This window comes from Heterodontus francisci, unplaced genomic scaffold (assembly GCF_036365525.1).
Source record: "Heterodontus francisci isolate sHetFra1 unplaced genomic scaffold, sHetFra1.hap1 HAP1_SCAFFOLD_99, whole genome shotgun sequence".
Classification (NCBI taxonomy): Eukaryota; Metazoa; Chordata; class Chondrichthyes; order Heterodontiformes; family Heterodontidae; genus Heterodontus; species Heterodontus francisci.
The window spans coordinates 435922-454558 of record NW_027141580.1 but is presented as its reverse complement, the minus strand read 5'-3'; positions in this window follow the sequence as shown (position 1 = coordinate 454558).

The window sequence follows — 18637 nt, the reverse complement described above, 5'->3', positions numbered from 1 at the left end:
GCTACAGCCCTCCCAATATCTGTAGCCTCCTTCAGCGCGTGGAACGCTCCACAACTCTATAAAATCCTTTAGGCCCTACAAGCTTCTTTATCTCTGTAACCTGCGGCACACCTATAACCCACCCTATGTCTGTGACCTCCTCCAGCCACTAAAATACTCCTTATTTCTAAACACCCTCCAGCCCCTATAATCCTCCCTGTCCCTGTAAGCCCCTGCAGCCCGGTCAATCCTCCTTATCCGTGTACCCATCTCCAGTCACTACAATGCTCCCTATCTCTGTACCGTCCTACAGCCGTACAACCGCTCCAAGATCTCTGTGCTCATTCAATTCTGCACCATTGGCAGGTATGCCTTCAGCTGCTGAGGTCCAGAGATCTGGAAGTCACTGGTTAAGCAGCTCTGTCAACATATTATTTTAACTGCCTGGACCCTTTTCTTTTGCATGGCCATGTAAAGGTGGTAATTTAAATGGACTGACTCGTGCCCGCCGGATTTTTGGATTCGGGGGAAAATTGTCACAATCCTGAAAGGTTAGCTCTGCTTCTCTCTCCACAGGTGTTTAGATTAGATTAGATTAGATTAGAGATACAGCACTGAAACAGGCCCTTCGGCCCACCGAGTCTGTGCCGACCATCAACCACCCATTTATACTAATCCTACACTAATCCCACATTCCTACCAAACATCCCCACCTGTTCCTATATTTCCCTACCACCTACCGATACTAGTGACAATTTATAATGGCCAATTTACCTACCAACCTGCAAGTCTTTTGGCTTGTGGGAGGAAACCGGAGCACCCGGAGAAAACCCACACAGACACAGGGAGAACTTGCAAACTCCACACAGGCAGTACCCGGAATCGAACCCGGGTCCCTGGAGCTGTGAGGCTGCAGTGCTAACCACTGCGCCACTGTGCCGCACGTTCCATCACGTTCTGTTTTAATTTTAGATGTCCATCATCCACAGTATTTTGTTGTTATGTAATTTAGAGTTTTTGTGTTATGTTGAGGGGCTGTGTCAGTCTGAGTTGATATAACGCTTGTAGGGGCAGCATCAGTTGGAGGATTGCATTACTTTTGTTTTATATTCTTCTATGGGATGTTGCCTTCGCTGACAAAGCCGGTAATTGGTGTCTATTCCTACTTGCCCTCGACAAACAAGTGAATTTCTAGGCCATGTCAGGGGGTAGTTAAGGGTCAACCACGTTGCTGTGGATCAGGAGTCACATGAAGGCAAGACCGAGTAAGCATGGCAGACTTCCATCAGTAAAGGACATCAGTGAGCTATATAGGTTTTTACGACAATTGATGAATAGTTTCATGGCACTATTGGAGGGGCACGTTTTAATTGTGGATATTTATTAAGTAATTGGTTTTATTAATTGTTTGAATTTAACTTCCATCGGTGAACATGGTGTTCTATTGGTTTAAAATGCGATATTAGTCTGAAGTGCTGTATTAGTTTGAGGTGTTGTATCAGTTTGTGATGTTGAATTACTTTCAGATGCTGTATTACTTGACTTATGCAATGCATAGTGTTGCAAGATAACTTATTTTATTTTGTAAAAAATGTTTTAAGGACATATATTTGGATTATGGACATTGGTTCATCTTGAATCTTGAAGGGATGCTGAATTCTGTGATCTTTTGGAAGAGGTCAACGGAAGGTTCCTGGATTTGGCTTGCAAACAGTCTCACTGTAAGACACCTGTCTGTGGATAATCGCTCAGCAAATGTTGTCTTTGGGGAGATGATCGCAAAGACATGACAGATCAGGATTCATAGAGGTCACAAGACTTGACTTCTGGAAGGTGTTTAGTTTCATTTTGAACTGTTGCAAAAGGCCCGCAAAAGAAGACTGAGCTCTCTGTCTCTCGAAAAGAAACCCTGCAGACAATGTGTCAGTTTCCTATTTCCAACTGTATTTGAAGAAACCCTGCATAATGTAAGAAACACTGCGTATCTAATATGTGTGAACTGAAAACCACTGTTGCCGCATTTTTTTTGTTGAAAATCCTATCTGAAGCCTCTGTAGCTGGATTTCTTGGAAGGCCTACCCAAACTGATCTTCAGCATCAACTGGAAATAACTGTTCTAGGAAGATCCCAGTGACAGCCGTCTATAATTTTTTGGAATGCCAAACCAATACCAAGGACAAGTATTCTGCCTATGTGTTTTTTTATGTTTTCTTAGTAACAGCGCTGTAAACAACAATCGGTTTCCTTCCCCACCTCCCCACCACCCCCCCCCCCCCACCCCGAGCTAACAGGTGTATGTACGTGCGTGTCTGAAAGCGACTAGTGTAGATAAGGGGCTTTGATATTTATATTTGGGTAAGTATTTTATTTCATTATTGGTTAACGCTGGTTTTATAATAAACAGATAATTTTGTTGTTTATAAATATAAGCAGGTTGGTGTATTTTACACTGGGAAAAATAAAGTATCGGTGAGTGGGAAAAATTAAATATATGCTGTGATCTGTGGAGAAGTGAGAGCAGAATAAACACCCGCCTCTGTCCTATCATATAATGGAGGCACTGTGTGGGATAAACATAATGCTTATGCTATACAATTGTACGTGTGGTCATTATACTTGGAAAAGGAGAACATAAAAGAAACAGGTTTCTTATGTAACAGAGTAACGTCTACACCACTGGAATGTTTTAACAGTTGCAGCGACTTTTGTAGTGAAGGAGGATGTAACCCTGAGTGATTTGAGAACCTGAACCAAAACTATAGATTTTGGAGCACCTGTTAATGTTAGATTTAAAACCAGGTGAAACCAGGCTCTCGGGAAGCAGTCATAATTGAAGTAATAGTACAACTTTTGCAATTGGAAGAAATAGAAGGGGAACCAGAGTGTGGTACAGTCGAATTAGTTTGCATTCAGTTACAATTGAAAACAAACAAACAAAAAAAGAACTTTAGCTGGAACAGAAAATAGAAAAATAACATAAGCTTAGACAGAAATAAGAGGAATTGGAATTATAAAAGAAAACTTGAGGTTGAAAGAGAATTGAGAACGATGAAGTTTGAATTTATAAAAGAGGAAGGGAAAACGGGAACTAAAAGTTGCCCTCGCAAATTTTGAGGAAAGAGACGGTGAGGTATTTTTCATTTATTTTGAAAAGATAGCCAAACAGATGAAGTGGACAAAGGAAAACTGGACAGTGATAATCCAAAACAGTTTAATGAGCAGAGCTCATGCAGTTTATGCCTATACTTCTGAGAAGGCTATTCTTCTGCATATATTCTGGTCCCCGAAGCTTACTGACAGCAATTGCAGAACCTCCATAGATATTCTGGGCAGACTTATACGGAATTTGAGAGGATAAAGCAAATTAATTTTGATCGTTAGTTACAGGCACAAAAGATGGAAGCCAGGTATGAGAACCTGAGGGAACTAATTCTCCGAGAAGAATTTAAAACATTCACTCCCTGCATTAGTAAGAACCCCTGTAGAGAAACAAAAGGTTTCAACGGACAGATAGATGGTGGAAATTGTTGATGATTATGAGCTTGAGTATAAGCCAAAACCATTTATCTGTCATCTCCACAAACCTGAGAAGATGGAAGTATGAAAGGAAGGCCAGCAGCAGGGGATAAAACGGGACAGAGGGGAGCGCCACAGGAAAATACTCCTCAGGCCGGAAAGGAACATTATGTGGTCAGAACTGATGAAAGGAAAGGTAACTCATTAACTCTGAAGTGAGGTAGGCATACCTATAATTACTCATAGGGATACAAGAGCCATCCAAACTCCTTTGCTTTGAAATAAGTAACATTTCCGCCAGAGAGCGCACTGAATATGAAAGACTTCGTGACTGGCATTGTCAGGGAGTATATACCCGTAATAAAAACAAGAAATGCTGGAACCACTCAGCAGGTCTGGCAGCATCTGTGGAAAGAGAAGCAGAGTTAATGTTTCGGGTCAGTGACCCTTCTTCGTACCTTTGTATCGGGTGCACCTAGAGTGTGGCCTGGTGTCTGCAACGGTAACTGTAGGTGTTGGCCATAATTTGCCAGTAAATGGAGTTGACCAACTCTTCGTGAATGATTTGGCTGGAAAACCAAGTGAAGTCAAAGAGACCGAACAGTTGCAGGAAAAGGCTCCAGACTTTTTTTCCTTCGTGAGTGGCAACCCGGGCCATGGGTAAACAAGTTCCATTTATTATTTTTTTTATTCAGAAATACAGCACTGAAATAGGCCCTTCGGCCCACCGAGTCTGTGCCGACCATCGATCACCCATTTCTACTAATCCTACCCTAATCCCATATTCCTTCCATATCCCCACCTGTCCCGATATTCCCCTACCTATACTAGGAGCAATTTATAATGGCCAATTTACCTATCAACCAGCAAGTGTTTGGCTGTGGGAGGAAACCGGAGCACCCGGCGAAAATCCACGCAGACACAGGGAGAACTTGCAAACTCCACACAGACAGTGCCCAAAATTGATCCCGGATCGTTGGAGTTGTGAGGCTGCGGTGCTAACCACTGCGTCACTTCCACTGTTGGAGATAAATTTGGCTCCATGGCCAGGTTGCCTATTATATGAAACTTTTCGGGGGATTTCTATAATTCAAAGAAAATGTTTAATATCTCTTCTCTGACCACGGCACAGCGAGTTGATCTAGTGTTACTTAAAGTGTCAGAATCACTTAAACAATAGCTGAAGCAAAATGAGTCCCAGAAAGCTATCATATTAAAATGGAATTCTTATCATGAAGTGAAGACCTCCTCAGAAACCTGTGGATGACGAATGGGCAGGATAGGAGGTGGGAGAATGAAAGGAAGGCATGTAGCAGGGGATAATGATACTGCCTAAGTATGGCTGAGAATTATTAAGGTTGGCACATCAAATTCCTCTAGCTGGACATATGGGTATCTGGAAGACGAAACCATTTTGCTCAAGGTGTCAATTACTGCAGTGAGCAGAGATGATATCTGAGATGGTTCCTCAAATGAGTCCAAATGGGTAGAACATAAAAGCAAAAAGGGTGGCAATCACTTTGTTGGGTGTGTACTACAGGCCTCCAAACAGTCAGGAAGGGATAGAGGAGCAGATATGTTGGCAAATCTCAGAGAGGTGTAAAAATAATAGGGTACCAATAGTAAGGGATTTCAATTTCTCCAATATTAACTGGGATAGTCTTAGTGCAAAAGACTTAAAGGGGGCAGAATTCATAAAATGCATATAGGAGAGCTTTTTGAGTCAGTACGTAAAAATTCCTTCAAGAGAAGGGGCAGTACGGGACCTAATCCTAGGGAATGAAGCTGGACAAGTGGTAGAAGTGTCAGTTGGGGAGCATTTCGGGGATAGTGTCCGTAACTCTGTAAGATTTAAGATAGTTATGGAAAAGGACAAAGATGGAACAGAAGTAAAGGTACTGAATTGGCAAAAGGCCGATTTCAATATGATAAAACTGAATCTGGCCAAAGTGGAATGGGAGAACCTACTTTTAGGAAAGTTTACATCGCAACAGTGGGGGTCATTTAAAAAGGAAATCGTGAGAGCACAGAGCCAACATGTACCCATTAAGGTGAAGGGCAGCACCAACAGGTCCAGGGAACCCTGGATGTCAAGGGATATAGAGGATTAGATTAGAAAAAAAAGGAGGCTTATGGCACAGCCCAAGTGCTGAAAACAGCGGAGGCACCAGAGGAGGATAGAGAGCGTAGGGTGTCACTTGAAAATGCAATTAGGAGAGCGAAGAGGGCGCATGAAAAAACACTGGTGGGAAAGATAAAGTAAAATTCTAGGGCGTTTTATAGGTATATAAATGGTATGAGGATAACCAGTGACTAACCGGGAAAGACTAGAGACCAAAGTGACAACATTTCTGCTGTGCCAGAGGACATAGTTGAGGCTTTAAATGAGGTATTAGCTGTTTTAGCGGGCTAAAAAGTGGATAAATCCTCAGGCCCAGATGAGATGTATTCCAGGCTGTTATGTGAGGCAAGCGAGGAGATAGCAGGGTCTCTGACACAGATTTTCAAGGCCTCTCTGGCCACAGGAGATGTACCAGAAGACTGAAGGACAGCGAATGTGGTACCATTATTCAAGAAAGGTAGCAGGGATAAACCAGGTACTTACAGGACTGTGAGTCTAACATTAATAGTTGGGGAAATATTGCAGAACATACTGAGGGCCAGGATTAATCTCCACTTGGAGAGGCAGGGATCAATCATGTGCAGTCAACATGGCTTTGCCAGGGGAGATCATGTCTAACTAACTTGATTTAATTTTTCGGGATTGTGACTGGATGTGTAGATGAGGGTAAAGCAGTACATGTAGTAAACATGTATTTCAGTCAGGATTTTGATAAGGTCCCACATGGGAGATTTGTTAAGAAGGTAAGAATCCATGGGATCCAGGGCAATTTGGCAAATTGGATCCAAAATTGGCCGAGAGGCAGTAGGCAGAGGGTAATGGTCGGGGGTGTTTTTGCAATTGGAAGCCTGTGACCAGTGCTGTACAACAGGTATCGGTGCTGGGACCCTTGCTGTTTGTAGAGTTCATTAAAGAGTTAGACGTGAATAAAGGAGGTATGATCAGTATGTTTGCAGATGACACGAAAATTGGTGGTGTTGTAAATAGTGAGGAGAAAAGCCTTAGATTACAGGGAGATATAGATGGGCTGGCAAGATGGACATAGCAGTGGCAAAAGGAATTTAATCCTGAGAAGTGTGATGTAATGCATTTTGGGAAGAGTGACAAGGCAAGGGTATATACAATCGATGGTAGGACCCCAGGAAGTACAGAATGTCAGAAGGACCTTGGTGTACTTTCCCATAGATCACTGAAGGGAGCAGCACAGGTAGATAAGGTCGTTCAGAAGGCATATGGGATACTTGTCTTTATTAGCCGAGGCATAGGCTCTAAGAGCAAGGAGGTTATGATGGAGCTGTATCAAACGCTAGTTAGGCCACAGCTGGAGTACAGTGTACAGTTCTGGTCACCACACTATGGGAAGGATGCGATTGAACTGGAGAGGGTGCAGAGGAGATTCATCAGGATATTGCCTGGGCTGGAGCATTTCAACCATGAAGAGAGATTGAAAAGGATAGGATTGTTTTCCTTAGTGCAGTGAAGGCTGAGGGGGGACATGATTGAGTTGTACAAGATTATGAAGTGTATGGATAGGTTAGATAGGAAGAAACGTTTTCCGTTAGCGGAGGGGGTCAAGAACCAGGGGGCATAAATTTAGGTTAAGGGGTAGGAGGTTTAGAGGGGATTTGAGGCAAATAAAAATCACTCAGCTGGTGGTTGCAATCTTGAACGCACTGCCTGAAGAGGTGGTGGAGGCAGGCACCCTCACAACACTTAAGAAGTATTTAGATGAGCACTTGGAACGCCATAGCATACAAGGGTACGGGCCAAGTGTAGGAATATGGGCTTACATAGTTGGGTGCCAGATGGCCGGCACAGTAACGATAGGCCGAAGGGCCTGCATCTATGCTGTATAATGCTATGACTCTATGACTAAGTCGACATTGTTATAGACCAGGTCTGTCCAAGTATGTGCTGCAGGTTTCTAAAATATTCCATGCGTGCCAGGTTGTGGAAACATACAACCTGCCATAAAATCGGTATCTCTATTTCCCAGACCAGTTACTGGGGAACCATTCAATAGAGTATTGGTGAACTGTGTACGGCTTTTACTACCCACCCCCAAAAAAAAACGATGGACACCAATATATAATCACTATCATGGATATGGCTATTTAGTGGGCAGAGAACATTCCCGTCGTGGTAGAGAAGTTAAACCAGTTCTTCACAACATATGGATTACTGATTGAAATTCAGTCAGATCAATATTTCAATTTTATGTCTAACATTTTTCTAGACGTTAGAGGTAATTCGAGTATAACACAGTTAAAGTCTTCATCACACCACCCACAGACACAGACAGCTTTACAATGGTACCATCAGACTCTCGAAACGATATTCAGTGCATATCCTCCTGGACATCCCCAGGAATGGGACAAACGGCTGGATATTTTCCTGTCTACCACTAGGGATTCACCGATGGAGACTATAGGTTTTGTCATTTGGAATTAATTTACGGATATGAGATAAGCGTTCCTCTAAAATTAATAATGATTTTTGGAACAGAGGGACAAATCTGCCCTTCCAAATTATGTACCCGTGTTGTGTGAACGGCTCACAAGAGTTGCAAAGTGGCTCATATAACGTTAAAGCTTCCATAAACAACGATCAAACAATGGACTAGCATGAAAAGACACGAGCATTTCCTCCAAAGGATGCAGTTTTAGTATTACTACCTTTACCGGGTTAATGGTTGAAAGTACTGCTCAGTCATTCATATAAAGTGGCCAAGAAAATTGGGAAAGTAAATTATTTAATTGACAGCCCAGATCACCAGAAAAATAATTGGCTATGTCATGGATATGGTAAAGTAACATTATGCCAAAGAGGAAGTATGTCAGATGGTAGGGACAGTGAAGAATAAAAGGCATAATGAGGATGAGACAGAAGGATGCCCAAACAATTCTCAAATTGAACCTCCTAAAATCTGATTAGTTAATGCAGAATTTCTCGGGCGATTGGACACTATACTTTCATATTTAGATGCAAAACAATGAGAATACCCAACAAGGCTACTCACAGCATGTAAAAGATTCTGTATGGATATGCCAGGAGGTACAACCATAGCTACACATGATTTTGATGTTCGGGAATCATTTCATATTAAACAGCATCCTTACCACTTAATTCCAGAGAAGTAGGCCCAGGTAAAAGCAGAAATCCAGTACATGCTGCAAAACAACTTAATAGAACCCAGTCAAGGAAGCTTGAGTTCACCAGTAGTATTAGTGTATAAATCTGATGGTTCAACAAAACGTTGCATAGATTACAGAAAAGCTAATGCAGTAATAAAGGCAGACTCCTACCCAAACACTCGCTTGGAAGACTGTATTGACAGACTGGGCAGTGCCATATTTGTTACAAAATTATATTTGCTAAAGGGATGCTGGCAAGTTCCTTTAACACCCCGAGCTAAAGAAATATCCGCTTTTGTCAGACCAGTTGCTCTTTTCCAATGCCAAGTGATGCCTTTCTGGCGCAAAAATGTCCCGACAATCTTTCAGAGACTAGTGATCCAAGTGATAGCTAGAGTTCCTACCTATGTAGTTGACTTCGATAATGTGCTAGTACACAGTGACACTAGGAAGGACATTTTGAAACTACTAGAAGCTCTGTTTAAAAATTAGAAGCAGCTGATTTCATAATAAACCTTGCCAAGAGTGAATTCTATAAAGTGAGAGTGACCTACCTCGGCCACGTAGTATGACAAGGGCAAGTGTGGCCAAGAACAGTGAAAGTATAAGCATTAGTGGAGTTCCCTACCCCGAAGGCTAAGTGAGCAATCCTGTGTTTCCTGGAGTCTGCGTATTTTCCAGCGAACGCTTGTACCAAATCTCAGCACAATTGCTGCTCCCCACTAACAGATCTGCTACAGAAAAAAAAGCCACGTTGGTGTGATCAGGTGACTGCGAAACATGTTTTAAGAAGCTGAACGCCAATTTGACAAATGAACCATTGCTGCGTGCTCTAGGTTTCACTAAAACCTTCAAGGTAGAATGTGATGCTCATGAACTGGTGGTCGGTGCAGTCCTGGTACAAGATGGTGAATCTGGTATAGAAAGGCCAGTTTATACTTCAAAAAAAACCTACGTCTCACCAAAAAAAGTCATTCAACAGTGGAGAAAGAAACCCTCGGTCCATTCTTGACTCTTAAGCATTTTGAAGTCTATGTCCGCCTATAGGAGGCACTGCCTTTGTGGAAAGAAAAACAGAATGCCACACGATAGCGATTATTATTTCGGCCCAATCACTTAAATGTTTTTAAAATTGCGGGCATAAATAATGTTATTACAGATGCTTTATCGAAATCCTGACTTTATTTTGTGGTATCTGCATGAAAAGATGATAAAAAGCAGAATTGCATTAAGTACAGGTAAAGAGTAAGTGTCGTTGTGTGTGGAAATGCTTTTTTAAAATGTTGTCATGATCATTTTTTACACACTTTGCATTGAAACACATTTGGAAATGGCATTTCATTCCTCCATGGGTAGAAATGCCACAAGAGTACTTTTTTAAAATTATGTTTTAAGGACTTATAGTTAAATTATGGACAGTGATTAATCGGAAACTTGATGCTGAACTTTGTACTCTTTTGGAATAGGTCACCAGAAGGTTCCTGTACTTGGCTTGTTAGTCTTAGTGGATGGCATCTGTTGGTGGATAATCACCCAGCAGGGGTTGTCTTTGTCTTGGGGAGATGTTGGCGAAGAAGTGAAAGGTCAGGATTGATAGAGGTCAGGAGACCTGACTTCTGGGCGACTGTTGTTTCAGTTTGAACTGTTACAGAAGGCAATTATTCTTTTGCTTTGAAAACAAGACTCATCTTTCTCTATCTTGAAAAAAAACCATGCATATAGTGTGTCCGTTTCCTATTTACAACTGCATTTGAAGAAATCCTGCATATTTGAAGAATCGCTGCATATCGAAGTTGTGGGAACTGAAAGCCCTTGTTGATGCATTTCTGCTGTAAGACCAAGATGAAGCCTCTTTAGCAGCATTTCATGGAAAACCTACCCAAACTGATCTTCAACATCGCCTGGAAAGAACGGTTCTAGGATCATCCCAATGACAGCCATCTGTACACATTTGGGACGCCAAACCAAAATCGAGGACAAGTATACTGCCTATTTTTTTCTTTGTAACAAGCGCTGTAAATAGCAATCCTGTTTATTTTTCCAGTTGAATGGTATATGTATGTGTCCGTGCGAGGGACTTGGGTATATAAGGGGCTTTGATATTTAGATTTGTGCAAGTGTGTTTGACTTCATGATTGGTAAAGACTTGTTTTATAATGATCTGATAATTCTGTTGTTTATTAAAGAAACCTGCTTGCTGTACTTTTTTCTGGGAAAAATTGAGTATATGATTTGCCGTATCCGTAACTGGGAAATTTTAAATATATGTTGCGGCCTGTGGAGAAGTTGAACTCGATTAACCAGTGCACTCCTCCCGCTTCAGTTTAAAAATAGTCACAAATAACCCACATTGATCACATAACTTAATGTTCGCAGTTAAAGAGAGCGTTCACTTCCCAGAGTGCAGAAGAACAGCCCTGATAGATATACTCTCACATTTGGAGTTTTGTTAATGAATGCCTACAGTTAAAGAGGGCAACTAAATCCAGAGTTGGGTAGAACAGCCCTAAGAGTGACACTTTCACATTTGGACATTAATTATGAAAGCATCACTGTCAGCTGAATGACATTACTGAAACAACATGAGATATAAAGATTGCATTGATGCTGTTTGAAAGACCAACCTCATTGCTGAGAGAATACAGCTTCTATTTTTGTTAGTTAATTAATCTGATCAGGATTGCCCAATTCAGTCTCAGCATTAAACATATTCCATCACAACAGGGAATTAACTCGCTGTTGTAATCTATTTGTTCAAATTGAAATGAAAACTATGTGAAATGATGGTGCAATATTACTATCCCCAGATAATCCCATAGGATATAAATTGCCTGCTCTGGGAATGCATCGCTTCAGACCACAGTACAGCACATTGCCTGTAGCACGAATTGTTAGATCACATCACACAGAAAATGCATGGAGCAATTCAATTTATCCTGAAAATATATTACATGATTCTTGCTGTCATTGGTGTTCCCGGTAAGTGACGATAACCATCGAAGTTATGGTTTTACTCTGTGACTGATATTGTTGCAGTTGATCTAGTGGCTATCGTTATAGCGAAACATGATCAGTGATATCATTTCAATGACTATTATCATCTAAATAAATATTTCTTTGTAAGTCGCATGTCTCAAGTCAAATTATCAACTTCACTGCAATCATGTGCAATCGTATTCGCGAACCCAGTACTGGAAAATATTGTGGATATTTGTACAGGGAGTATATGTGACTGTCGAATTCTACTGAGTGTGGGTCACGAACCAGTGTGGAACGCCTGATCCCAGTGAGCCTGTATGACTGTGATTATCTGCCATGTAGAATACTACTGATTGTGGGTCACCAACCGGAGTAGAACACATGATCCCAGTGACCATGTATTGCTGGAAGTATCTGTCACTGCAGAATTGTACAGATTGTGAGTCACTAAACGGAGTGGACACCCAGTGGCCATATTACTGAACATATCTGTAAACTGTAGAATTGTACTCACTTACCGACAGACAACACATGATGACAGTGGCCATTTGTTACTGTGAGTATCTGTCACTGTAGAATTGCACTGAGTCTGGGTCACTAAACAGAGTGGAACACCTGACGTCCGTGAACATGTATTACTGGTGTTATATGGGGACCAGAATTGTACACAGAACAGTTGCATAAACAAGGTTCTATATTAGTTAAATTTCATCCTTTGATTTTTTTATTTTCAATTCCATTCATCTAGGAATGGACTTCAGTACTTTGTTTGCAATGTTTTGGGCATGTTGACCTGTGCTTCCTCTTCAAATGATTTGTGAATCTGCACCCTTAAGCCGCCTTTTCCATCCACATCTTTCGGACATTTGCTTTCCAAGCAATATTAGGGAACCTTAATCTTCCGACCAAAATTCACACAGAACGACAATAGAAATGATTTGCAATTTTTATGCCCATTGTGCAAGGTTATTGATTATTATTATTAATGTCATCTGGTATTTTGTTGCATTCGTCCTCTGCATGAACTGTGCTATTTGCATATGTCTGCAAATTTTGAAATATTGCTTCTGCTTCTCGAGTCCAGATCGTTGATGTAAATTGTGAATGACAATTTTCGCAACGCTGATCCCTGTGGAACAGCACCTCACATCTTCCGCCATTCTTAGTAAATACCTTTAACCAGTTCTCCCTGTGTTCTGTTTCTGTAGCCAGTTTTCTATCCATTCCACTGTTTGTCCCTGAAGACCACTTGCTCTGAGATTAGTGGTACGTTATGAAAGAGCATTAGAAAGTCAAAGTATATTTCATCTACTGCATAACCCGTTTCCAATCTTTCTCATGTTATTCAAAGAATTCAGTAAGGTTGGTCAAGTGTGACCTTCCTATTGGAATATGTGCTGACCGCTCTTTATTATATTATCTGTGTCTAGATGTTCATATATCTTTCCTTTGAGTAAATGTTCCATTATCTTTCATGCCATTGAAGTTGCGCTAATTGGTCTCGAGTTCCTTGATTTTTTTTCTCCAAATTCTGCCATAAATACAAGAACCAGGTTATCTCTTCATCAGTTCTCTGGCTCTATTCTCTATTATGATGATTATTAATAGACAGGCGATCATGGCTCTGATAATGGCTGGCGATTTGTTTTTTTTTAATGTATGTGGCAGCAATTCATCCGAATCAGTGAGTTTACCATCTCATTGATTACTTTTTCATGTATAATCCCCACTTTCTTCCTTAAATGGCTTGATTGTTTTCTTTATTCACTAAAGTTTAAGGTTGGCTCCGCACCCACCATCCCCCCCGACCCCCCACCCACCCCACCCCCTCCCGCCCTGGAGATCTCTCTCCCTTCTTTAGGCCCTGAATCATTCATGTGAAAGGGAAAACATGCTGAACCAATTTATTGGATTTAGTTGAAGTAGTAAGTTGTGCTGTGGATAAAGGGAAATCGGTTGATGTACTGTACGCAGATTTCAAGATGGCATTTGATAAGGTGTCACATCAAAGGGTATTGCAGAAAATAAAAGCTCGTGGTGTAGGGGGAAACACATTGGCATGGATAGAAGTTTGGCTAGCGAACAGGAAACAGAGAGTTGGTATAAATGGGTCATGACCTGAGTGGCAAGGTGTAACGAGTGGTCTGCCACAGTAATCAGTGCTGGGACATCAACCTTTTTACTATTTATATAACTGACTTAGATGTAGGGACCGAGGAACGGTTGCTAACGCTGTTGATGAAACACAGATAGGTAAGAAAGCAAGATTTGAAAAGGCCATAAGGAGTTTACAAAGGAATGCACATGGGTCAAATAAGTGGGTAAAGATCTGGAAAATGGAATATAATATGGAAAAATATGAAATTGTCCATTTTGACAGGAATAATTTTAAAAAAACTATGATTGCAGAACTCTGAGATGCAGAGGGCTCTGGATATCCTCGTGCATGAATCGCAAAAGGTTAGTATGCAGGTACAACATGTAATTAATAAAGCTAATAGACTGTTATCGTTAAGTGCGAGGGGAATGGAACACAAATGTGGGAAGGTTATGTTCCAGTTGTGCAGGGCATTGGTAAGACCACATCTGATGTACAGTGTAAAGTATTGATCTCATATTTAAGGAAGGATGTCAATGTTTTGGGAGCAGTTCACTGAAAGTTTAGTAGACTTGAAGCTGGAATAGGTGGGTTATCTTATGAGGAAAGGATGACATGCTAGGTTTGTATCCGCTGATGTTCAGCTGAGTAAGAGGTGACTTGATTGAAACGCATAATATCCTGAGGGGCCTTGACAGGGTGGAGGTGGAGGGATGTTACTTCTTGTGGGAGAACTTAGAACTACGAATCACTGTTTAAATGTACGAGGTCGCCCATTTAAGACAGAAATGAGGAGAATGTTGCTTTCTATCAGACGTCGTGAGCATCTGGAACTCTCTTACTCAAAAGGCAGTGGAAGCAGACTCTTTAAACATTTTTAAGGCAGAGGTAACTAGATTCATAATCGACAAGGGGCGGAAATTTATCACGGAAGGCAGGAATTCGGAGTTTAAGATGCAATCAGATCAATTATATTCGTGTTGAATGTCGATGCTGGCTCAAGGGGCCGAGTGGCCTACTCTTGCTCCTAATTCATATGTTCGTATTCGGTTTATTTTCCTCCGCCGACTGTGCCACAATAGACAAGACATCCTTTCTTCTATCTGTAGAGCTGCTCTCCAGAAGTTCATTTACATACCAGTCCATTTTAGTCTGCCTCTCTCAAGTCCACAGTGCAGTAAACCCGAGCTGTCCTTAAACTCACAGTGGATGGGATCTTGCTTGACACATGCCATAATGTCGTTGACCAGCTAGTTTCCCTCCACCGTCTCCTGCTGCTACAATCCAAGGGCCCAATTTGCTGTCGTTGTCTTTAATTCACTCCCCATCCTCGCTGGCGTTTCTCCTATCCACATCAGATCTGATATGATGCCTGATCACTGATTCCTGATCCTGTCTCCTGTGCCAGGACCATTTTTTTAAAGTGAAGGACCTCGCATGCAAACAGTGGAATATTCTGCACTCAGACTACGTCGCTATGGGCCCTGTATGTGTCCTAGAAATATATATATATATATATAGGATACATGGACCATTCTTTATGCAATTCCTACTCAGTACCCGTCATTCATTTTTTTAATCGATACTTTGATGACTGTGCTTGTGGCATTTCATCCTCATGACTTGAATTGGAAAATTCCATCAACTTTGCTTCTAATTTGCACCCCTCCCTCATCTTCATATTATCAATCTTTGACATTTCCTTCCCTTGCACTACTTCCTTAGTTTCATTTCAGAGGATTAGCTGTCCACCAATATCTATTCAAATCCCACCGACTGCCACAGCTACCTTAATAAAAAATCCTCCCACCCCGCATCCTGGAAAAAAAACTGTGTTCCATTCATTCAGTTTCTTCACCTCCATTCCATCTGTTCCGTCTATGACAGCTTCCAGATCAATGCTTTTGAAACCTATTCATTTTTTTTCTCTGCCAAGGCTTCCCTTCCAATGTGGTTAACAGGGTGCTCGACCAGGCCAACCCGTTTTCCATATCCCTGTCTTCACATCTACCACTCACTGCCAGACCACGGTAGGGTTCCCTTTGCCCTTAGCTTACACCCATTAGTCTTTACATTGAGCGCAACATCTACCTACATTTCTGGCACATCCAGTTACGTCTATGAGCAAAAGTATATCCTGCTCCCTTCTCATTGCCCTGTTCATAGCGACATCCTTGTCCGTGCCTCAATTCCCCCATCATCTGCACCCTTTCCTAGAGGACGTCAACTTGCAACTGCAGGAGGTACAACACCTGTCCTTTATCCTCCCCCCCCCCCCCCCCCACCCCACTTTCCGCTCTTTAAGGCCCCAAGTTCACCTTTCAGGTGAAGCGACGATTTTTTTTTTGCGTCTTACACTTTAGGAAGTGTTCATGGCACACGATGGAATCGCCTGAACATTGCGAGAGGAACAAACACTGCTTGGATGAATGCGTCGCTGAACTCCTCTGTCCAGTCTGCAGACATGACCATGAGCTTTTGGTTGCTTGTATTTTTGATTATAAATCCCACTCCCACTCTGACCTCACTATTATCAGCGTCCCACTTTCGTCCGCTGAAGCTCAATGCGGAACAGTACTGAAGGCTTCAAAGAGTTATATTCTTGCTTATCGGATTCAAGACTGATATCAGAATCTTTATATTATAACCAAGGCTCGTGCATCTCGGATGTCCGGTTCTGGAAAGTTTGGATGGCTACAGCAGAGTCACTGGGAATGGAGGAGATGTGTGCTTGTAGTTGGGGTGCGGATCTCATATTGCTGCTTGAAAAGTTAACTCTGTTGCCGTCTCTACATATGCTGCCTCACCAGCTGAGTGCCTTCAACATTCCTCACTTTTCTTCAGATTTACAACAGTTCTTCTATTTTGTTTTTTCTCCAGGACTTAGGCCTGGAAATTAACAGGAGTACGTGACATAGGTAGGGAGGTGAGTTTCAGAGTGTAAACTTCCCAGACTGCCCCATTTACCCTTGACAGTTTCCGTACCCTGAGGTCAGCCTGATTATAAAGGTTGGCCTCTAGTTGAGCAGGCAGGACTCCAGAGCAGGCATCAGTGCCCGGGAGGGCTAAATTTTGGCCATTTGTTAGGGGGTGCTGCCTAATAATGGTGGTCTCCATGACTCAACTTCAGAGAGAGAGAGAGAGAGAGAGAGAGAAGCATTACCTTTCTGATGGCTGGGCTGTCAATCCACAACCCCAGCCTCCTATCCTGGCGAATCGTCCAAGAGTGGAGAGGGCAAGAGTGAGAGTGTTTGGCCCACCATCAACCCCTGGGAGCTGTCTCCTAGCCAGGAGCATTGCCCGAGACTGGCGAGGAGGAGTGTGTGTGGGGGGGCAGGGGGAGGGGGCGGTACATGATCCTCAACCTGGGGAGAAGTCTCCAATCATCGAGTGTGGTCCGAGTCTGGGTCGCGAGAGGGTATGAGGGAATGCGTGATCAATAATTTTCAGTCTCTTTTTCTCTTTCTCTCTTACAGTTAATTTACTTGCAATTGTGATCCTGTCCCGGGGAAAGTGTGGTCTCTCCACCTGCACCACTCGCTACCTTTTGGCCATGGCAACGGCAGATCTACTGTTAATTATTACTGAGATCATACTGTGGTTCATCAGCGATTATTATTTCCCGGGATCTTTCCTGGACATCACCCCTGTTTGTAGAGTCAATGCTGTCCTGAGGCGTGCAGCCACAGACTGTTCTGTCTGGTTCACCGTCACTTTTACCTATGATCGATTTGTGGCCATTTGTTGTCAAAAGCTGAAAACAAAATATTGCACTGAAAAAACTGCAGCTGTGGTTCTAACAACAACCTGCATTCTGCTCTGTTTAAAAAATCTCCCCTTTTACTTTATATATGAACCTAGAACGATAACGGACAATGTACCAAGGGACTGTATCATAAAGCGAAGCTATTTTACTGTGTCGGGATGGGTGGTTTTCGACTGGTTTGGTAAGGTTTTAACGCCATTGCTCCCATTTGCTTTAATTCTGTTGCTGAACTCTCTGACAGTCAGACACATTTTAGTGGCCAGTCGAGTCCGTAAGGGACTGAAGGGTCAGATGAAGGCAAAGGATCACAGTGACCCAGAGATGGAAAGCAGAAGGAAGTCTGTGGTTTTACTCGTCACCATATCCGGCAGCTTCATACTTCTATGGTTAGTGTATGTTATACAATTCTTCTATTATATCATTGCAGGAAAAGATCTCAGGGATTACAATTATTCTGAATTTATATTTCGTCAAGTCGGCCTTATGCTGCAGAATTTAAGTTGCTGCACAAATACATTTATTTATGGGGCGACTCAGTCCAAGTTCAGAGAGCAGCTGAAGGCTGCGGTGAAATATCCAATTACATCAATTATTCAAATAATGAATAAACAGACCAACTGAGAGAATCCCGGAGTTGGTTATCAATATTTCCAGTACTTGAACGTAATATGTATCACAAATGGGCAAAATGAGAGGGTCTGCTGTATGATTCGAAATGCACTGGAGGTTGGTGGGGATCAGACAAGCCAAAGAGCAGAGGAGGCAGGCGAGGGGTGACTGTAAGATAGTAATAGAGCTATATATTGGTTTCGGAGTGGCCAGCACATACGGCAAAGCATAGCCAGATGGCGGGCAATAGGTGACATCTGGAGGATTGGAAAGAAAGGGAAAGAAGGAAAGTTGCAAGACCGGAGGGGAAACAGCAGCCACTGTGTCTCCTCTACCTTCATTGTGCAATTTTTTGTTCCTTATATTTGCTCAGAAAGCCAGAAAATGCTCTTATAAATGCTAAATGCTGCAGATTCTGGAAATCTTCCCCTGTC